General features: G+C 39.5%; 1 protein-coding gene across 1 annotated transcript in view; it reads right to left on the bottom strand.

The window, feature by feature from the left end:
* Window positions 1-13,660, bottom strand: part of ABLIM3 (actin binding LIM protein family member 3) — a 172,544-nt gene that overhangs the window by 143,666 nt on the left and 15,218 nt on the right. The gene's annotated exons all lie outside the window — the stretch shown is intronic.

Below are 13,660 nucleotides of genomic sequence, written 5' to 3'. Positions count from 1 at the left end.
GTTATAAGGATTAAGTGAAGTTTTTTTCTTTTGTTTCATACTTTATTGACCAAAGTTTATTTATATTATTACATATAACATAGAAAGCTTTCATCATGAAAATATAAAATTTAAATAAAATGCTAGCTGTAAAAACTGAAGAACTGGCCTCTGGGAACCTTGATATGGAAGGCAGAGTAGAAAATAGATAAGAGGTCAGTGGCTGTTGGACTAGGGCTGTAGGTGAGTCTCCAGGAAGGAAATTTTCTTGCCAGCTGGGTCCCTGATAGAGCTGCACAAACTGCATTCTGAAGGTTCCAGAAGAGTAGGGACCTTGGTCCATTTCATTCCTTGTTCTATGCCAAGTGCCCAGAAGAGCGTCCAGCACAAAGCTGGTGTTCTATAAATACTCTTGCCCTTTGTTTTTGGTTTTACTGTTTTGTATTTTTCCTTTTTAAAATGATATTTTTTCCAGTTTCATTGAGATTGTTGTTTAGTCACTAAGTTGTGTCCGATTCTTTGTGACTCCATGGACTGTAGCCCACCATGCTCCTCTGTCCATGGGATTTCCCAGGCAAGAAGATGACATGTAACATTAGTTTTTCGTGTACAAAATGATGATTTGATATTTGTATATATTGCAAAATGATCACAGTAAGTCCAGTTAACATCCATCACCTCACACAGTTACAAAATTTTTTTCTTGTGAAGAGAACTTTTATGAGCTACCGTCTCAGAAACTTTCAAATATAAAAAAACCATATTGTTAACTATAGTCACCATACTGTACATTATATCCCCAGGACTTATAACAGATGCTTGTATTTTATGACCACTTTGACCTATTTTGCCCACCTCATCATCTCCTACCTCTGGCAACCACCAATCTGTTCTCTGTTTCTGAGTTTGCTTTTTTTAGATTCTATATGTAAGTGAGATCATACAGTATTTGTCTTTGTCTGACTTATTTCATTCAGCATAATGCCCTCAAGGTTCATCCATCTTGTCACAAATGACAGGATTTCCTTCTTTTTCATAGCTGAATAATATTCCATTACATATATCACATTTTCCATTTATCTGTCAGCAGATACCAAAGTTGTTTTCATGTGTTGGCTATTGTAGATAAAGCTTTAATCAACATGGGGATGCAGTTATGTTTTCAAGGAGTGATTTAATTTACATCAGATATGTATCCAGAAGTGGAATTGCTGGATCATACAGTAGTTCTATTTTTAACTTTTTGAGGAAACTTCATACTATTTTCTATAGTGCCAGAACCAATTTACATTCCTACCAACAGTGCATGAGGGTTCTCTTTTCTCTGCATTCATGCTGGCATTTGTTATCTCTTGTCTTTTTGATGATGAACATTCTAACAGGTGTGAGGTGATATATTATTGTGTTTTTAATTTGCACTTCCCTAATGAATGGCAATGTTAGCATCTTCTCATGTACTTGTTGATAATTTGCATGCCTTCTTTGGAAAAACATCTATTCAGTTCCTCTGCTCACTTTTAAATTTTTTGTTATTTTTTGCTCTTGAGTTGTATCAGTTCTTTATATGTTTTGAATATTAACCCCTTATTTGCTATATGATTTGCAAATTTCTCCCATTTGCCTTTTTTATTTTGTTGATGATTAAGTTGTGTTTTTTGCATTGAGTGCATACTTACTGCACAATAAGTGTTATTATTATAACATTCAGAACAGAGCATATCCCCTAGGCCAAGTAGGTGGTAAATAAATATTTGATGAGTATATGACAGAGGCATGAATGAACTAGAAGTGAGGAACCACGTTCTAGTTCCATTTCTGCCCTGACTTCCCTGAACAGCAAGGCTACAGCCCTCCCAACCTGGCCTTCCCCACACACGCCTTCAATCTACTATCCTACCACTTTTACTAGTGACTTTCCCTCCATTTGGAATACTCTTCTCATTTTTTCTGCTGCCAAAATTCTATCCTTCAAGATGCATACTACATGCACCTCCTCCACGAAGCCTTCTTTGTTTCCCCTTTTGAAAGTGTTTTTCCTTCTCATATTTTTGATATATTTCTCTGTTGATAGTTTCCAAATTTACATTTTCAGTCTAATTCTTTCTTATGAACTCCAAACTAGGCTATTCTACTGTCTACTCGGCATCTTCATTTGGACAACTAATAAACTCAGGCTTAATATATCCACTGCCCACCCATCCACCCATCTATCCACTTAAATTAGCTTCACTTGCAGGCTCTCCCATTTCAATTAAAGACAACTCCATCTTTCTAGGTGCTCAGGCCAAAACATTAGTCACTTTTTGATGCTTGTCTCTCTCTTACATCCTACACTTAATCCATCCAGACTTTTTTTTGTATCTACTTGGATATAGCCAGAATCAGAACACTTCTCACCACCTCCACTGCTACTACTGTGGTAAAAGTCAGGACCAACAGCATGTACCCCTGCCTTTCTCTCACCCACAGTCAATTTCTACAGAGTAGCCAGAAGGATTCCTTATAAAGCAAAGGTCAAATTATATCACTCTTCTGCTAAAAATCCTGCAGTGGCCCCACATTTCAACTTAGAGTAAAAGTTGACATTAAAACCACAGTTCTCTGACTTCATCTCCAACTACTCTCTCTGTCCTGTAGACTCTCCTTTTGTCCCTCTAGATTAATCCTCCGGCTTTTTCCACTCTCCTCTCTTTGCCAGGAGACTGGCCACAGGCATCTTCAAACAAGCTCTACTGCCTTTTGGCTTGGAGTTGACCTGTCGATAGCAGGCACTGGTACAGGAAGGAGAGATGGGAGCCGAGAGAAGTTGAGCTATTTAGACCTCTGTTTCTTTCCTTGCTGAGCCTGATTGTGGCCATGACTGTGTTCCTTTAGCAAAGATCACATCTGCCACAGCCCTTTCCTACAGCTAGCCCTCCCAGATCCAGAAATTCTGCTCTCTGATGCCTGCTTCTGGAGTGCTAAAAATGGCTAGCTGTTGCTACCTCTCCAGGGCCTTACCTTGCTGGTTTATCTTAACTCTGTGCACAGCTTTGTAAATAGCCTTTTTACTTAACACTCTTCAATTACTCCCTTTTAAGATGTTCTCTGCTTCTTGTACAATTTCATTGATTCTTACTCACCTTAGGTCACTCCGTTCAAGCAACACTTTCCACCCTGGTTTTCCTCTATCATGCCGGGAACACTCCTGCCTCAGGGTTTTTGCACTGGCTCTTCCCTTTCCTGGCATCCTCCTCTACTGAATATTCATGCATCCCTTCCTCATGTCCTTAAATCTTTGCTCAGTTATCACTTTCTCAGTGACCACATCTCTCTCTTCCCTAGTAAAAACTATAGTCCCTCTACCCTGGCAGTTCCAATCTTTATTTTTTTAACTAAAAGATAGTACATAACCATGTATAGGGCTTCCCTGATAGCTCAGTTGGTAAAGAATCTACCTGGAACACAGGAAACCCGAGTTCGATTCCTGGGTTGGGAAGATCCACTGGAAAAGGGATACGCTACCCACTCCAGTATTCTTGGGCTTCCCTTGTGGCTCAGCTGGCAAAGAATTAGTGGAAAGAACCACTCACAACTCACTACATTATTTATTTGTGATTTTGCACTATCTTCTCACTTGACCATAAGATCCTTAAGAGCAAGGATTTCATTGATGAGTTGCCACTCTCTAGAATAATACTTGGAGTATGGTAGGTCCATCTAGTCAAAGCTATGATTTTTCCAGTAGTCATGTATGGATGTGAGAGCTGGATTATAAAGAAAGCTGAGCGCCAAAGAATTGGCGCTTTTGAACTGTGGTGTTGAAGAACACTCTTGAAAGTCTCTTAGATTGCAAGAAGATCCAACCAGTCAATCCTAAAGGAAATCAGTCCTGAATATTCATTGGCAGGACTGATGCTGAAGCTGAAACTCCAATACTTTGGCCACCTGATGCGAAGAACTGACACATTTGAAAAGTCCCTGGTGCTGGGAAAGATTGAAGGCAGGAGGAGAAGGGGATGACAAGACGAGATAGTTGGATGGCATCACTGACTCGATGGTCATGTGTTTGAGTAAGCTCTGGGAGTTGGTGATGGATAGGGAAGCCTGGCATGCTGCAGTCCATGGGGTCACAAAGAGTCGGACACGACTGAGCAACTGAATTGAACTGAGGGGCTTCCTTGGTAACTCAGTGGTAAATCCACCTGCAATGCAGGAGACGCAGGAGATGTGGGTTTTATCCCTGGGTCAGGAAGATCCCTTGGAGAAGGGAATGGCAACCCCAGTCCAGTATTCTTGCCTGGAGAATCCCATTGGCAGAGGAGCCTGGCTGGTTCATGGGGTTGCAGAGTTGGACACGACTGAGCACGCATGCACATACATACATGGTAGGTGATAAATGCATGTTGAATGAGTGAAAGTGTGAATATATTCCACATTTTGTTTTTGTCTCTCAATAGATCCCATCACATTTTCCCTCCATATGTATAAACCAGGTGCATAGCTCATTGCTCCAATTAAATTGTGAACTCTTCAAGAGGAAGAATTAGCATTTATTCCTGAGATTGCAAAGCTGAGGCCGTTGGGCTAGTTAGTGTTTGCCTGCAGGCAAGTTTGTTTGTACTAAAGTACTGGCCCACACATTGCTTCAAATATCATTCTGATTTACCTTTCCATCATTAAAAAGTAGGAATATTTCACTTGAAGATGTGGATTTCTGGTTTCCATGCCAAATCAGGTTGGGTCACATGTCACATCATGTTTCTCATTTCGTAATGGCTGAGCAGGGCCTTCCTCTTTAGACTGGGCATGTCCCCTCCTGGGCATCAAGGCTCTACCTCTTCCTATTGTTTCCCTGACCACCACAAAGCTAGTGTCACCCAGCCAACTCCAGTAACTTACTCATCTGCTTGGCCCTTGTAGACACAGGAGTTTGCAACCCCTCATGGTGAAGCATATCCCAGGGAGCCAATAAATGTTTAAGGATGATCATATGATACTAATGAGGGAGAAAAATGGGTTGAACTTCTACTTCTTTTATTCTTTTCTCTTGTACCTTCTCTTCATCTACTTGTTGCATCAATTAGTATTAATGTCTCCAGATATAATTGTGGATTTCTCCTTTTCAAGTTATATCATTTTCCTTCTTGTAGTCTCAAATTCTGCTGTTAGGTGCATGTGTATTTATGATTGTATGACTTCTAAAGAAGACCTGAAGAACACTGAGGACACTCTCAGCCAACTTGTGGTCGAACGCCTGAAGGACATTATTAACCACCTTGACTTAATTAAGCCCCTTAATTAGGGGCTTCCCTGATAGCTCAGTTGGTAAAGAATCTGTCTGCAATGCAGGAGACCCTGGTTCAATTCTTCGGTCAGGAAGATCCTCTGGAGAAGGGATAGGCTACCCACTCCAGTTTTCTTGGGCTTCCCTTATGGCTCAGCTGGTAAAGAATCTGCCTGCAATGCGGGAGACCTGGGTTTGATCCCTGGGTTAGGAAGATCCCTTGGAGAAGGCAACGGTACCCACTCCAATATTCTGGCCTGGAGAATTCCATGGACTATCTCAAAGGTTCGCAAAGAGTCGGACATGACTGAGAGACTTTCACTGACTTAATTAACATGTATGGAACACATAACAATAGCAAAATAAACATTCTTTTCAAGTACATGAGGAATATTCACCAAGATAAGTCATATTCCAGGCCACAAAACAAATCTCTGCAAATTTATAAGGATCAAAGTAATACAAAGCATATTCTCTGATGTAATAGCATTCAACTAGAAATAAAAGAGAGAGAAACAGCAAGAAATCTCTAAATAATTAAAAATTAAAAGATAAATTTCTGAATAACCCATGGACCAAAGAAGAAATCATAAAGGAAATGCTAAATTGAATTAGACAAGTGAAAATTAGACAACCTATAAAAATATGTGTGATGTACAGGACATTAATTACTTATAAAGAAGAAAAGTCTCATTACAATGATCTTAGCTACCACCTTAAGAAATTATAAAAAGGAAAGGAAGTTAAATACAAAAGGAGCAGAAAGGTAGAAATAAAGATAAGAGCAGAAATCAACAAAATAGAAACCAGAAAAACAACAGGGAAAAGTCAACAAAACTATAATTTATAAATTTCTGTCCAATATATTTAATTAAAAACAAGAGAAAGATGGTACCAATTACCAATATCAGAAATTAAAGAGAAGACTTTATTAGAGATCCTATAGAAATTAAAAGGTTAATGAGGGAATATTATGAATAACTTTGTATTAATTTGAGAATTTACATGAGATGAAAAAATTGCCCGAAAGACCCAACTCCCAAAACTCACTCAAGAAGAAATATATAGCCCAAACAATGCTACACTTATTAAAAATTAGATTTGTAGCTAAAAACTTTCTAACAAAGAAAACTCCTAGCCCACGTGAATTTAGTGGTGATTTTTACCAAACACTTAGGGAAGGAATAACACTAATTCTAGAGATTCCCCCACACAAATGGAAGAAGATGCAATATTTTCCACTTTATGAATCCAATGTTAACCTAATATCAAAACCAGACAAAGACATTACATGAAGAGAAATCTACAGCCCAAATATCCCCCACAGACATAGATGTAAAAACCCTTGGCAAAATATTAGCAAATTAAATCCAGAAATATATAAAAAGGATAAAACATGAAGAACAAGTGGTTTTATCCTTGTAATGCAAGGTTAGTTCAATATTTGAAAATAAATTAACAAAAAGAAAATTAATCAATGTAATCACCATATCAACAGATTAAAAAAAGATTATCTCAATAGATGCAGAAAAAGTATTTTAGCAAATCCAACATCTGTTCATAATAAAATCTCTCAAGAAATTAGAGATAATAGGGAGGTTCTTCAGTCTAATAAAGATCAACCATGAAATGTATAGCTAGCATCACATTTGGTGTATGAAAGACTAAATGCTTATTCTAAGATCAGGAACAAGGCAAGGATATCCACTCTTACTACTATTCAAAATTGTATTGAAGACAAGAACTAGAAATAAATGGTATTAAGATTAGAACGGAAGAAATAAAAATTGTCTTCACTTGTAGATGACACGATTATCTATGTAGGAAACCTGACTCTACAAAGAATATGTTACAATAGTACCCAAAACATGAAAAACATAGACATCAGTCTAATAAAATACATGCAAGATTTATGTGCTCACATTTACAAAGGACTGATGAGAGAAATTCAACTAGACCTCATAAATGGAGAGACATATTGCATACATGGATTGGAAGAGTTAGCGTTGTCAAGATGTCATTTTTCCCCAGACTTATCTGTAAGTTCAATGCAATCCCAGGCAGAGTGTCAGCACTTGGATGTGAGCCGGTAACTGCTCTGGACACTGCTGACCAAGCCTGAGAGGCCAATGCCCAGGGAATCCGCAATAACAGAAGGGGTCCTCCCAGGATATAAACTGGAACAGGCTGCTGCCCTCCTTAAAACGATCCTGAGGTTTCCATGTAGCTTTGAGAATCAAGTTCTGAATCCAAGCAGCCAGAAACACAGGCCCTGTATCTCACGACCTGGCCCCCACCCTCTCTCAGTCTGCATGTGCTTACTCTTCCTCAAGAGAGACTCCGCACTTGCTGAAGACTTCTATTTTGGGACAGACTGGTTTAGAAAACTTTCTGTCACTAAGTGGAAATCTTGATTCCTGTTACACCCACCCTGGATTAGACTCCCAGAGACCATCAAAGTATAATCTCTCACTCTCATGAGAGCCTTTAAGTACTGGAATGTGACTATTTCCTCTGAGTTTTTTCTCATGCTTGCTAAATGTCCTCTTGTTAACTGAGGTATTCCTTGATATACTGACTTGCTTTAGTGAGTCATTAGTGGCCCTTTCCTCAAGAATTTCCAGTTGATAAAAGTCTATTTAATATCTGTCACTTAGAGCTGAATGCATGGTCACGTCAGCCAGCCCAGAGTACAGCAGGATTTGCCATCTTGTTTTTTCTTACACAGTAGTCTCCTTGTGTAGTCTGAATTGCATTAATGTTTGGTAGCCTCATTTACAGATAACTTGCTTGGAGATTGAGGGTAAGACTCTAACATGTTCCTTCTTTGTGTTGTTTTTCAGTCATTTCCCCTCCTGTACTGTGTCATTGTATTTTTGAGTGCACTTTGAGTTAAGATTTTTACATGTATTTTATTTGCTTGTTATCTTACTGTGCCATTTCCTCCAACTTTTTGAGATAATGGTGAATTCTGATTCTGTTTCTGTTCACCCTCTGTGCCCCCTCACCAACGGCTTTCACCAGCTCATGTGCAGGAGTTCCTCACCAAGTCCCCTGAACACCTCTCAATACTCTTCACTTTGTTCTCTCTGCAGTACCCCAGATTAGTTTGATCTTCATCCAGAAATGGAATGTTTATCCTGGCTGGTCACACACATCTAGTTCCTACCTCCTCCAGTCCTTTCTCTAGCCTGAAGCCAGGCTAATCTCTACAAAACAGTTCATAACTTCCCAATGCTTGAAAAGTCAAAGTGTTAGTCACTCAGTCATGTCTGACTCTGCGACCCCATGGACTGTAGCCTCTGTCCATGGAATCCTCCAGAAAAGAATACTGGAGTGGGTTGCTATTCCCTTCTCCAGGGGTTCTTCCCAGCCCAGGCATCGAACCTGGGTCGCCCAAATTGCAGGCAGATTTTTAACTGTCTGAGCCGCCAGGGAAGCCTCTACAAAACAACATCCCATTGCCTAAAAACCTACAAAATTTCTATTGTTCATATCTCTTACATACTCATCAGCATCCATCTATCCCTCCATTCATTCTCTCAATATTTCTCAGTACCTACTATGCAGGAGGCACAGCTCTAGGCACTGGGGATACAGCAGTGAGAAAAATAATACAAATCCTCTGCCCTCATGGAACTTACATTTCAGCAGATGAATGCAGGTCCTCATGGCTCCCACACCCTTGGCTTTCCGGACTTTCATTCCTTCACCCTAGTCACACTGCCTCCTGGCACAGAGCCTCGGAGGGACAGGCTAGTCCCTCTCTCTGGAACTCTTTTTTCCGCTTGTCTTTGTAACTCTTATGTATCTTTCAGACATTAACTTAAAAGGCACTTCCGTAGGGAAGTCTTCCTTGATTCCCCCCACCCGCCCTCAGATGAAACTCCCCTTTGATGTGCTCTGACAGTATGGACCTTCTTCCCTGTCACAGCCCTTACTGCACAGCCATTTGTGTTTCACTCTGATTGATCTGTATATCCTCGGTGGATGGTGGGTTCTGTGAGGGCAGGGGCTCTGCTTTCATTCAACAGTGCCATGAGTGCCTAGTACAGAGTAGGCACTCACTCAATATTATTTAAAGGAGTGAATTTGTGCCTTCATCCAAGAGTATTAAAATTTGGCCTGGAATGGAATGAGAGCTGCAACTAAGAACCTGTTCTAAAGAGAGCATCCAAGGAAGCATTAAGTAATTTATTAGTAGTCTTTAAATCAGTCATCAATCTATCTAACCTTATTTGGACTCAGTCCATATTTTTTCCATCTCATTTGCAAGATCTCATGGGAGGCTTTTCTAAAGTTCAGCTCACTATGTCAACTACATGCCCCTGCTCTGCTGACTGCCCAAAAAAGCAAATGAGGTTTATCTTATGCAGTTAGAATTCGTACATAGCCTTAACATACTTGGTCCTCCATCCTCTCACCTGTAAGATGCTGGGCTACATCAGGTGATTTCCTGGATTCCTTCTGACCAAGACTTAAGGAGCCAGGGCTAGTGGTCAGCTCATTGATGCTGCTGGGGTGAGGTGAAACACCGTGCCCGAAGCTCCAGCTTCACTCAGATAGCTAAGGGAGGTGTTTGCAGAGAGGCTGGGTGGTGAGCCCTTTCCCAGTGGCAGGTGAATCAGTGTGGGCCAAGCCAATCAGGGAGGGAGCAAGCTTTGAATCCTGGGATGCTGTCTGCCTGCTTCCCATACCCTGGCGGCCCCCACTGGTACCAAACTGTGTATCTCAATCCTAGAATGGGTGGAATGTGCCACAGCCTGATAGGCATGAAGCAATCTGAAGAAAGGCAGGGAGGAGTTCTGCTCCCCAATCAGAGGTCCGACAGTGCAAGGACTATGGGTCCTGAGGGTTGGGCAGCCCCTTGCATCCTCCCCAGACCTCCTGCTGCAGCTAGGATATCAAAGGCTGCATTGCACTTTGAGCAGGACTTTGGGTCCCTCATGTATCTGGTGACCTAGAAGAGCCAACACATTGAAAGAGAATAGCAAAGTAGGAAGACTGACGTCACCTGACTTTAAGATGTACTATCATGCTACAGTAATCAAGATAGTGAGGTACTGGCAAAAAAAAAGACAAGTAGATTAGTGTAACAGAATAGAGAGTCCAGGAAATAAACCCCCGTAAATATGGTTAACTAATCTTTGACAAAGGAGCAAAGGCAGTACAATGGAGCAAAAATATTTCTCTTTTCAACAAATGATGCTGGAATATCTAGACCTGTATCTGTTTTAGACACAGACCTTACATTCTTCACAATAATTAACTCAAAATGAATCACAAGCCTCAATGTAAAATGTGAAACTACAAAACTCCAGAAGATAACACAGGAGAAAACCTAGATGACCTTGGGTATAGCCATACCTTTTCAGATATAATACTGAAGATATGAATCTAGAAGAAATAATTAATAAGCTAGAGTTCATTAAATTTAAAAATTTCTGCTTCTGCAAAAGACAATGTCAAGAGAATGAGAGGATGAGCGAAAGCCTAAGAGGAAATATTTGCAAAAGACACATCTGATAAAGGATTGTTATTCAAAATAGACAAATAACACTTAAAACTCAACAATGAGAATCAAACAACCCAATTGAAAAAATGGGCCAAAAACTTTCATGGACATCTTAACAAGGATGAGATGCAAATAAGCATATGAAAAGATTATATGCACATTATATGTCATCAAGAAATGCAGTTCAGTATACCACTAAACACCTATTAGAATGGCCAAAACCCAGAACACTGACAACACCAAATGGTGGTGAGGGTATGGAGCAGCAGGAACTCTCGTACACTGCTAATGAGAGTGCAAATAGTACAACCACCATGAAAGACAGTTTGGCAGTTCTTATAAAAACTAAACATATTCTTCCTATGTGATTTAGCAGTTACACTTTTTGGTTTTTACCCAAAGGAGTTAAAAACTTATGTTCAAAAAAAAAGTGCACAAAGATGTTTATAGCAGGTTTATTCATAATTGCCAAAACTTGGAAGCAAACGGGATGGCCTTGAGTAGGTGAATAAACTGTGGCACATCTAGACAACAGAGTGGTTTATTTGGTGCTAAAAAAGATATGAGCTATTAGATCACAGAAAGACATGGAGGGATCTTAAATGCATATTGCTAAGTGAAAGAAGTCAAATCTGAAAAGGCTACATACTATATGACTCCGACCATATGACAGTCTGGAAAAGGCAAAACTAGGGGGACAAAAAAAAGATCAGTGGTTGCAGGGGTGGGGCTGGGGTATGATAAACAGACAGCATAAAAGATTTTTAGAGCGGTGAAAATATTCTGTATATTTAATGATGGACATTTGTCATGATATGTTGTCTAAACACGTAGAATGTATGACACCAAGAATGAACCCTTGGATAAACTATAAACTTTAGATTATAAGAAATATTTTGCTGTGTCAAAGTAGATTCATTCTTGGTAAAAAATGGACTATTCTAGTGAGTGATGCTAAAGATGGGGGAGGCTATGCTTGTGTGTGGGCAGCTGATGTAATATGAGAAATCTCTGTACCTTTCTCTCAATTTTGTTTTAAATCTAAAGCTACTCTAGAAAAAATAAATCCTTAAAAAATGACATGGGGAATGATAACAAAAGGTCTAACATTGTGTAACTGGAGTCCCCAAATAAGAGGAGAGAGAGAATGGGGCAGAATCTTTCCTCAAAGACACAAATGCAAGAAGCTCAGTAAGAGAAATTAGAGAAAACGGTTTCTAGTCACATAATAATCAAACTGTTGAAAACCAAAGGTAAAGAGAAAATGTGGAAAGAGCTAGAGAAAAAGACACTACACATAGTGGAATATGACAGACTCTCTCCTTTGATCAAACTTGAATCAAGCTTCTCTGAGTCCTCTTTTTGACTAGACCCCACCTGTGGGCATTCTCCTGATCCACTTACTGCAGTGTTAGTAAGAATCCTGCTGAGTCAGTTCAGCAAAATCCCCCACTCAGTCTCTGATAACTCCCCATATCTGATCAAATTCCTCACCCCTGATCCTCAATATCTTATCACCTTAGTGTGGCTTCAGCAAGAATCTCCCCATCCCTGATTTTTCCTTTTAGTAATTTTCCATTTACTGACCCCATCCTGTTCCTTGGGTATCAATCTCCACTTGTCCTTCTTGTATTTGGAATTCAGCCTGCCCTCTCTTCCCTGCTGCAAAATCCCACTGTAGTAGTTCCTCCTTCTTGAATAAAGTCTTCCTTATCATCTTTAGCAAGTGTCATGAATAATTAAAAAAAAAAAAAAAGACCCCTGACTTCTCATTACAAACCATGGGAGCCAGAAGACTGAAAAACAACACTACTTAAAAGAGAGAGATTGTTAGAATTGATTTGTAAAAAGTAAGATCCAATTGTATGCTATGCTCCGGATACATATTTTAAATTCAAAGACAGGTTAAAAGCAATTGGATCAAAAAAGATATCATGTAAGGTGTAAGCATAAGAAGGCTGAAATGGTATATGAAAAGACATATACTCATTAATATGTGTGCTGATAATCTTTGAAACAAAGAAGCAATTGATGAAATCAAGCAGAGAAACAGAAATTCTACAATCACAATTAGGGATTTTAACACCCTCTCTCAGCAATTAAAATGACAACAAAATAACATACAATTGAAAGAATACAAAAAGATCAGTAAAAATAAACATGACATGGAAAACAGTTGATCATCTTGACATTGTGTTTGACAAACACAATATCCTATAACCAGAGAATAGACATTTTTCTCATGTATGTAGTACATTTACCAAGACAGATCAAGTTTGTGGGAGAATATGACTCATGTTCAAACTCATACCTCTTCTGAAGATGATCTAGACACCACGACCAAATACATCTTTGTAAGGACATTAATTTTCACTGTGACATTTACTTAATTACAAATCTGCCATCACTCTCTATTGCCTACAAGGTTAATTTAAATCTCTTCAGGCTGACGTATAAAAAGTTGCACAATCTGCTACCATTTCCCCTCAGTGTCATGACTCATTATATTCCACTCCATATCATTTATTTTTGGTCACAGTTGAGATGGACTCTGTATTATCTGGCAGACCTACATTGTACATTTGACTGCCAAGTCTTCATCCATTTCATTCCCACTACTTTTAAGCTCTTCCTCACACCTTCACTCAGGTTTGCCTGCATCCGCCAAGGTACAGCTCAGTTATCTTTTTCTTCATTGTGTCTCCTCTAATCAGAGGCTGGAGCTTCCCCCTCTCTCTCTACTGAGCTCAATTCAATCTCAAACTGAATTGAGATTCTGTCACCTGTCACACGCTGGTTCAATTGGTTGAGTCTTGATAAAATGACCTGACCTTGAGAAAAAGTGACATTTGGACAATGGCTAGTTATAGTCAAAGTAGAATTTTGGGCAGGCATGGAGC

Source organism: Giraffa tippelskirchi, chromosome 6, assembly GCF_054371585.1.
Source record: "Giraffa tippelskirchi isolate mGirTip1 chromosome 6, T2T-mGirTip1v1.2.pri, whole genome shotgun sequence".
NCBI classification, from domain to species: domain Eukaryota; kingdom Metazoa; phylum Chordata; class Mammalia; order Artiodactyla; family Giraffidae; genus Giraffa; species Giraffa tippelskirchi.
The sequence above is the reverse complement of the archived record's forward strand: the minus strand, read 5'-3'. Positions and strand labels throughout refer to the sequence as shown.